Source organism: Maniola jurtina, chromosome Z (assembly GCF_905333055.1).
Source record: "Maniola jurtina chromosome Z, ilManJurt1.1, whole genome shotgun sequence".
NCBI classification, from domain to species: Eukaryota; Metazoa; Arthropoda; class Insecta; order Lepidoptera; family Nymphalidae; genus Maniola; species Maniola jurtina.
Genome location: NC_060058.1, coordinates 16,572,442 through 16,581,511, shown reverse-complemented (window position 1 = coordinate 16,581,511; position 9,070 = coordinate 16,572,442). Strand labels below are relative to the sequence as shown.

Genomic DNA, 9,070 nt, shown 5'->3' with positions numbered 1-9,070 from the left:
GCTGGTTTTTGTGTTCTGCTGGTGTTTATTGGTAGTGGAACTGACTGGGAAGCGCTCCAAAAGGGCGCCGCGCGTATGTCGGCGGGCGCCGGCACGGACGGGGTCCATACTTATATATATAGTTGCCTTAACTTGTAAATAACTACAAACTTGACATTGGCTAATCAGTGTAAAGCCAGACGAGAGAGAGAAAAAAAAAAGAGTGTTTTGCGTGGTTTTGCTGTTTTGCCGTCTCGATATCACAGAACATTATTACCCTAGGCTCGATATTGTCTTTTTTACTTGCGTTGTTATTATCATTATTAGATTCGTTTTCTCTCCTTATATGGTTTAGCAAATAAATCAATGTATCGGTCCAAAGCAAAAACCCGTTATTCTCAACCTAATTTATTATGGGTAAAATGTATGGAACGATTCTACAGAGTACTTTGTCAATATATGAAATGATTCTTTGAGAAGCCACCAAGCATATTATAACATATAATATACCTAATATCTGAAATATAAAGTGTAAATGACAATGTGAAATTAGAATTATAATTAAATATAAGACGTTTTGACCAGTGAATGTGTGTATTCATTTCAAACCTAGAAAACCCAGTTGCTGCATAGGACCTAGGACACAAGCCAGTACTAGAACTAAAGCACTAGGATTCCACCGAATTCTAACTTTGCACATCACAGTGACCCACACATATAAGGATTCAGTTTATTTTGCTTATGGATTTCTGTATAATGCAAACAGACAGATTATTTCATGTTTAGGATGTTAAAAAAAGCAATTTTAGCAGCAAATAGTCCTATCTGACTATGCTGAGATCTATAAAGTGCACTTTGATTTTGCTCAGACTTAAGACACTGTTAAAACGAGACAGCGTTATACCGCGCATAAATCTGTCTCGTTAAACCGAATTGTAAGTAAAAGCAAAGTCAGTCTATAGATTTCAACCTGATAAGGGAGCAATGATATGTTGGCTCGCAGTATCTAATAAGTCATACTTACAAAGTTTTTAGAACTCTACTTGAACTGAAGAAGTAATGGAGGAGACTTTCACCCAGATTTGGGATCCATCCCATCCTTACAAACTATTATATGTACTAAAATGACTAACAAAAAACTAACCACATGAAGTTTGTAAATACTAAGGAAATATCCCACTTCCCCACAAAATAAAAAGCTTTATGATATTATTATAGTTTAATTAATTCAGACAAAAAACTTATAATTATGTGACAGTTATCCCTATTGCAAAATACATGTTATGTCTCCTAATAAAACTCATGTGACAGTTATCCCTATTGCAAAATTCATGTTATGGCTCCTAAGAAAATGCTCACAACGCATTGTGGCAATCACAGAAAGACCACAGACAGACACAATACTCATTTTGCTGTGATCTTTCTGCAATTCCACAACGCCTCGTGAGCATTTTCATAAGAGTCATAAGACAAATTTCACTGTAATATTAATCTAATCTAATAAGTCATATATTCTAATTTAATAAGATAATAATAAATAACAATATCTTAAAAGCTATTCCTCCTGAGAAGCGAGTTGGAGTTCTTCTAAATGTTTCTTGAAGTTCGCCATACTGATTTTTTTTCTATTTAGGAATGATTTTTTCCCCATTGTAATAACCTTTAATCGCCGGAGCATTTTCTTTTCTGCACTTAAAGTCCTGCTTTTTCCTAGTGGTAACAATCTTTTGATTTTTCTAATCCCCATATATGGATTTAATTTTGGTTTTGGTTCTTCGAATATGGTTTCAAGGTTGGTTTTTTTAATTATAATGAATTTTTGGATGTGTTCTATCTCTCGTGGCATCTCTCTAGCATCTAATCTGGAAATCAAACATGAAAAGTATTAGATGTTGATATAAAAAAAACGGCCAGGTGCAGTCAGACTCGCGCACCGAGGGTTATTACTTAGGTATTTTTTCAGATGAGAAATCAAAAACTAATATATAACCAAATAAATAAAAATCTGTTTTAGAATGCACAGGTGAGGTCCTTTGTTATGATACCCCACTTGGAATAATTATCTTACTTTGAAAATTGAAACACATTTTAATCTTTTGTGTGCTATAACCACAAATTCGCGGGTTTCGGGGTTTTTTCCTTGTGCTATAAGACCTACCTACCTGCCAAATTTCATGATTTTAGGTCAACCGGAAGTACCCTATTGGTTTTCTTGATAGACATGGCAGACGGACAGACAGACAACAAAGTGATCTTATAAGGGTTTCTTTTTTCCTTTTAAGGTATGGAACCCTATAAAATAGCTAAAAGCTAGAATAAATATCGAGCAAATCTGTTGAAAACCAACCATATTATACAGTACCAGCTGATGCCCGCAGCTTCGCCCGCGTGGATTTAGGTTTTTAAAAATCCCGTGGGAACTTTTGATTTCCCAGGACCAAAGTGCCTGTCCGTAATCATCCTTCAATATCAATTTAGAACTGACAGTCTCTAAATCCCATCAGCTTTGGTGGTCAGGTCCCCAGATATGGCATATCTATACGGTCTACCGACGACTTTGGTAACAAAACGTGGAAACAATTAGTGATAGTTTATTCATCTACATACAATATAGAAATATTGTTATTTCTATAAACTGTATTGTGCTGATGTGTATCTGAGAAAAGCCTTTTCTCAGTTTTACATCCGCTCAATACACTTTGCCAGCCACGTGCCATTTTATTCATGACAAGTTTAAAATTACTTGCAACCTTTCAAGTTCCACAATATAGTGAAACACTAATTACAAAAACTCACCCAGTTAATTTCAGATTTCCACTTGAAACAATCTTCTTCTTAATAATAGCAACGAATTCCACGGATGCTTAGTCGAAATCCAACAGGTCGTAGTCCTGTGTCAGTCACGACCGATTCGGTCATTTGACTGAGGTCGCGCAAAAGTACTGATGAACGAATCAGTCGTTTTTGACCGATCCGGTTCAACCAGTCGCCACGAACCGAGAACCACCGAGAACGAAGAATGAAACTAAAAAATATTGAAAGAAATGATTGGTCTACAGATCATAGTAAAATAGTAATAGTAAGTAATCTATACTAATCTATATTACTAATAAATAATCTATATTACTAATAAATAAAATTGGAGTGTCTGTCTGTAATTTCGAAATAACTACCGTATATTAAGGTCATATGGTTATTTGAACGATACTATAACTGAATCACACGTTTTTAAAATTTTTGTCTGTCTGTCTGTCTGTCTTTCTGTCTGTCTGTCTGTCTGTTTGAAAAGGCTAATCTTGGGAACGGCTGAATCGATTTTGACGGGATTTTCACAGACAAGTAGAGAATTGACCAGGGAGTAACATAGGCTACTTTTTTAACCGACTTTCAAAAAGGGAGTTGTGTTTTTCTACCTATGTACACCGAAATCTCCGAGATTTCTGAACCGATTTGCGTCATTTCTTTTTTAATCGATAGAGGAACTTTGCGACATTGTTTCATAAAAAATTTGGAGTCCAACTCCTCAATCCTGATGCTGCAGGGGATCTGACCAATCCACGCGGGCGAAGCTGCGGGCATCAGCTAGTAATATATAGATATGGACTAGGTAGGTATATTTTCCCAATATTTACCCTTGTTGTTATGTTCATTGTAAAATCGTAGGTATCTACCTACTTCATTTAGGCAACACGTGTAGGTATATGAGATGCATAAGGTTTTAGTATCTATAAATCTTAACATAATGATTAAACACGTTTAAAAATAAAAGCTCAACTAAAAAGATAGGTAATTACATCATAACAGTGCATACAATCGGGAAAAATATTACAATAATGCAACGATTTTGAACCCGCGTCGTCGGACGACCTATAACAAAACGCGAAACTATACGAAACGAGCGTGCGCAATCGAGACGTCTTGGAGTCTCATCGTCCGATTCACGACTGAGACTGACGACTGAGACTGAGTACCGAATACCGATACATTCGTGAGGAACGAAGAGACTGATTGGACCGAAGTACCGAAGTACTGAAAAAATGACTGATGACTGATGAACGACTGAAAAGATCTCAGTCGTTGCTGTAATCAGTACTTGAACGACCGAATCGCAGAAAATGAACGATTGACACAGGACTAACAGGTCGCCGAAAACCGTTACTACGAACCGCACTTTTGCCTGATTTCTGACTTGCCCACAGATTAATAGAGGATACTTGGAGGGCTGCTTGGAGTATACTACGCACAGATAATAAAATATGTACAGTGTTGCCAATGGAACTTTAGGCAGCAAGTAGGCAGCTGTGTAGGTACGTCCGGTAGAGGTCCGGTACGTCTACGTTCTACGCTCAGGTTCTACGTTAGGTAAAAAACCGGCCAAATGCGAGTTAGACTCGCGCACTGAGGGTTCCATACTCGGGTATTTTTTCCAACATTTTGCACGATAAATCAAAAACTATTATAGTTAAATAAAAATCTGTTTTACAATGTACAGGTAAAGCCCTTCCATATGACACTTGGCAGAGTTATCTTACTTTGAAAATTGAAACACATTTTAATTTTTTTAATGATGTAACCATAAATTCACGGTTTTCTGATTTATATTCCTTTACTTGTTTTATAAGACCTACCTACTTGCCAAATTTCATGATTCTAGCTCAACGGGAAGTACCCATAGGCCTTTCATATGATACCCCACTACGTATAAAGTTATCTTACTTTGAAAATCGAAACACATTTTAATTTTTTTTTAATGATGTAGTCACAAATTCGCGGTTTTCAGATTCTATAAGACCTACCTACCTGACAAATTTCATGATTCTAGGTCAACGGAAAGTACCCTATAGGTTTCTTGACAGACACGACGGACGGACGGATGGACGGACGGACGGACCGACAGACAGACAGACAACAAAGTGATCCTAAAGGGTTCCGTTTTTCCTTTAAAGGTACGGAACCCTAAAAATCCGTGTTTATAAGGAAAGATCAATGAATTAGGATAGAGACGTCGGCCGTGTCACTTCCCAAAAAAATTTTTTTCAACATTTGCAAAATGGCGCTGTTTACAAAATATTCAATGCTGGCATTCGGATTCGGATACACAGTCAAAACCATGGAATATATAGGTATACAATATAATGGTGTCGCCAGACGCTTGCGGCAAATAACATTCAGCAAGCACCACAGAGTATTTTTTATAGACAGTGTTTGGCCATCGTTTGGCTTGCTTGCTAACGCTTGGGATATCTTGATCCGATTTGCTGCAAGATAAACCATAGCTAAACACTGTTGTGTATACCTTATACCTTGATTAATACTGAGTGGTGTTTGCTAATGTTTGATGTTATTTGTCGCAAGCGTCTGGCGGTACAATATCTTAATACAGTCCAAGCTTGGATGAATGATTACCTCTATTAATAAACATGGTAGGTTATATCTATAGGTGGCCTATCAATGGTTTTTATGATTCTTTTTCGATGTACAAACAGGAACGGCTTTCATTCCTCTTTCAGTTAAAATTTGATAAAACTTACTCGATTTTCAACGTTGATATTTTAATGATATTCCCTAAACTTGATAAGATTTTATTTGCTGGCAGCATTTGTGCTACAACTACGCCCCCCTGTAAAGCGAATGAGACGGGTCTGCCCGCGAAATTCTAATTTAATTTGGTTTTCCACAATTTGTAAATAAATACGACAAAGTAGGCTTATGGCATTCTAATCCCGACAATGGCAAAATCATCTTCACATGATTACATAAAATAATGATTTTGACATGAGCTACTCACAAATCAGTCGATACAAGAGCTAATTTTTTAAACTGGACCCTTTCAAGAAATTTTTTCATATAAACCTGTGAGGATGATACTGCCATTGGCGCAATCAGAGTGCCATAAGCGTACTTTGTCGTATTAGTTTACAAATTGCAAAAAGCCACATTAAACTTGAATTTCGCGGGAAAACCCCTTCGCATGTCATCCAAGTGCCAAGCATAGGTAGTGCCAAGAGAGCCTTGTCGCACATATTATAGAGGATGCTTTGTCGGCTTCGGCTTGTTGGATTTGTAGACAGTCTAGGGTCTAGGTCTAGAGTCTACACCACCGAGAAAAGAAGACGACAACACAGAACAATAACCTATAGGATAGACGACAAGTTGAAGTTTATCATAGATAAATATTGCTTTTTCGTCGAAAAAAAATAATATTCAAGTTTTGTCATTCATTTAGTTAATTATATCCTATATGTTATTGGTCTGTGGTTAATTAGCTACCATTCCATTTCAGTCAGTTTCCCTGGTTTTCCTGAGCGTTAGTGGTCGCAATGAAAAAGTTCTTCAAATTTTATCCTTATAAAGTCGTATAATTTTAAAAAGAACTGTCTTCAATTTTGTATGCAGTTTAAATTATGTGAGTTACATTTTTAACAATTTTCGCCAGCTGATTTTGTTGTAAAAACGTTATTATTCGACTATTTTGCGGGTATTTTATCTTATTTCTAATGAGAGCCCATGTTTTAATAATTTATACAGTTAAATGGTGCTTAAAATTAAACATTTTTGAGCCGTGTAGGCTTTTATGGAGCTCGACATTTAGTGTAGGCGGCAGTTTCGTTGATTTGGGTTTAAAATAAATAATGTTCGTAAGTTTAGCTCTTGGGACTGGTCACGTGGTGTTTCGTTGAATCGAAATTGTTTTGAAGCACGATTCTAGATTTATTTTCTCTTAGCGGCATGTGTCAGAGATGCACCAATAATTTCCTTAAGTATGCAACCGTGGGCTCTCGCCCAGAACATACGTTATCGTCAAATAGTGCAGGTGAAAGTAACGATCTAGACATGCTCATGATAAAATAACGATGTTTAATATGCACTGGATATTTGTTTATGATCCTCATTTCTTTTTCTAGATGTAGTTACTACATATTATATTATGTCCCTACCTTACTAAAGTCAGTGTACTCCACAAGTCTAAATATTACTCACATAGTGTGCACATCTTTACATATTAAATATTACATACATAGCAATACATATTTGTGAATGGTCAAAATTTAAAAATGGGTTTATATGACTTTAGTTTAGTTTAGTTGTAACAAGTTGTTTTGTACATCTGCCATCAAATTAGTACTTGTTCTTAAATATTGCACTGTATATGAAAAGAGCCACCAAGTGTGAGTTAGACTCGAGTACCAAGGGTTCTGTGTTCAGGTATTTTTCTGATATATTATTTACTTATTTATTTATTTAAACAACTTCATGCTTAATAGTTAATACTGTGACAAAGAATAAAATACAGGAGAGACTTTAAAAAAATAAAGGGTGAAGTGATCGCTTCCAGGCTACCCATACCTAAGAACTTATAGAATTGTAAGATGGGGGGTCACAAAGCAACTATATAATTAAATTAATAGGTATACATAAACATACACTCTACTAGGTACATACATATGTACATAACACATAATAATGCACCATAAATCAAAAACTATTATGCATAAAAATAAAAATAAATCTGTTTTAGAATGTATGGTAAAGCTCTTTCATATAAAACCCTACTTGGTATAGTTTTCTTACTTTGAAATTTGAAGTTACTAATTATTTGTTCATGAACACATTTAAATTTTTTTTTGTGATGGAACCACAAATTCACAGATTTTTCCTTTACTTGTGCTATAAGACCTACCTACCAGCCAAATTTCATGATTCTAGGTCAACGGGAAGTACCCTATAGGTTTTCTTGACAGACATGACAGATGGTCAGACAGACAGACAAAAAAGTGATACTATAAGGGTTCCATTTTGCCTTTTAAGGTACGGAACTTTAAAAAAGGAGAATGGAACCATAATAAAGAAGATTGTTACATACATTTAAGATGTAAAGTTACTACACTACAGTCAAATTTGTAGAGTGATATCACTTCTAATCTTGTGTTGTAAGTCGTATACCTACTTAATATTCTATTTTTTTAATTCTTTTTAAGGTAATTATTGGACCGCCCGCCCTCCAGCTAGTTGCTTCTGGATGAGCCTTGGTATCTGGTAAGTTGGCTTGCGTTTTGTATGTAAGGCAGGAAAGTAATGGAGGTATATATTCCAGGGGATCCTTTACATCTGCCATGGCCTGACCCTTCCCAAACAAACTTCCCAAAAATGTGCCACCTGCATACTGATTTGCTAAATACTGAGCTGATATCCACCGAGCTGATTTAATATTGATTGGTTCTACAGTGCTGTTTTGCTGAGTGATATTAAAATGATTTCTCATACAAAACTTTCTATGGATTAAAATTAAATGTCAAATAAGCTCGGTGGCTATTGTTGACTGTTGAATACTGAGTCTCCAAATAACCCTACTAAACCCATGAATCAGCCCAGAAAGCAAGCTGACACTGACCTTTGTCAATCATCGATAGAATCTGTCCTGTCTGAATACAATTTTTATTTGTTCCTCGCTGCCTTTTAATGCCCTAAGGGATAAATGATGCAGGCCCATTTATTGCACATGTCTGAGTATCAAACCGTACCCTGCAGCCGGCTTATCCTTAAGGCCAATTAAAATATACTTCATAATCATCATCCCATGAACGACTCACTACTGAGCACGGATCTCCTCTCAGAATAGAAAGTATTAAATAAAAGAAATAGTCATACTAATGGCTAAAAACAGCATTATGGTTCCTATCGCTTGTACACCATCCTGTTCAGCGATAGGAACCATTGAGTTAGGAATTTGCCTAGGTTATTACTTGATAGGAAAAGAGGTGCATAGAGCTTAAAAATAATGGTAATCCTGCACCACTTCTGTCTGGTACAAGCTAATCAAAACTATAAATAATATTCAATTCTAACAAGGCTTTCATTTAATGATGATCACTGAGTTAGCAATTTGCCCCGCTGGTGTCAGTTGATGATAATACATATAGCTGTGTCCTTACTATGTTTCCTTACAGTGTTTTGTATTCCATTACAAGTTTATACTTGACTGTGATCTCACCTGGTGGCAAGTGATGATGAAGTGTAAGATAGTAGCTGGTTAACTTTGAAGTGATATGGCAGTTTTATCAAACCTATATCCCTTATCCGTTTCTATACG

The 9,070-nt window shown here is 36.0% G+C and overlaps 1 protein-coding gene and 1 long non-coding RNA gene across 3 annotated transcripts in view; one reads left to right on the top strand and one right to left on the bottom strand.

The window, feature by feature from the left end:
• Nucleotides 1-1,183: 1,183 nt before the first annotated feature.
• On the bottom strand, nucleotides 1,184-2,865 carry LOC123880758. The gene is made up of 2 exons (XR_006799335.1): nucleotides 2,776-2,865; nucleotides 1,184-1,841 (listed from the first exon to the last, which is right to left on the bottom strand). It is a non-coding gene; the product is annotated as an uncharacterized LOC123880758 (long non-coding RNA).
• A 3,371-nt stretch (nucleotides 2,866-6,236) lies between these two features.
• LOC123880102 (WD repeat-containing protein 47) overlaps nucleotides 6,237-9,070 on the top strand; it is a 56,392-nt gene continuing 53,558 nt past the window's right edge. For both annotated transcript variants that reach the window (XM_045928009.1, XM_045928008.1), the window contains exons 1-2: nucleotides 6,237-6,385; nucleotides 7,959-8,016. The gene's annotated coding sequence lies outside the window, so the exon portion shown is untranslated. The remainder of the gene's footprint in view (nucleotides 6,386-7,958; nucleotides 8,017-9,070) is intronic.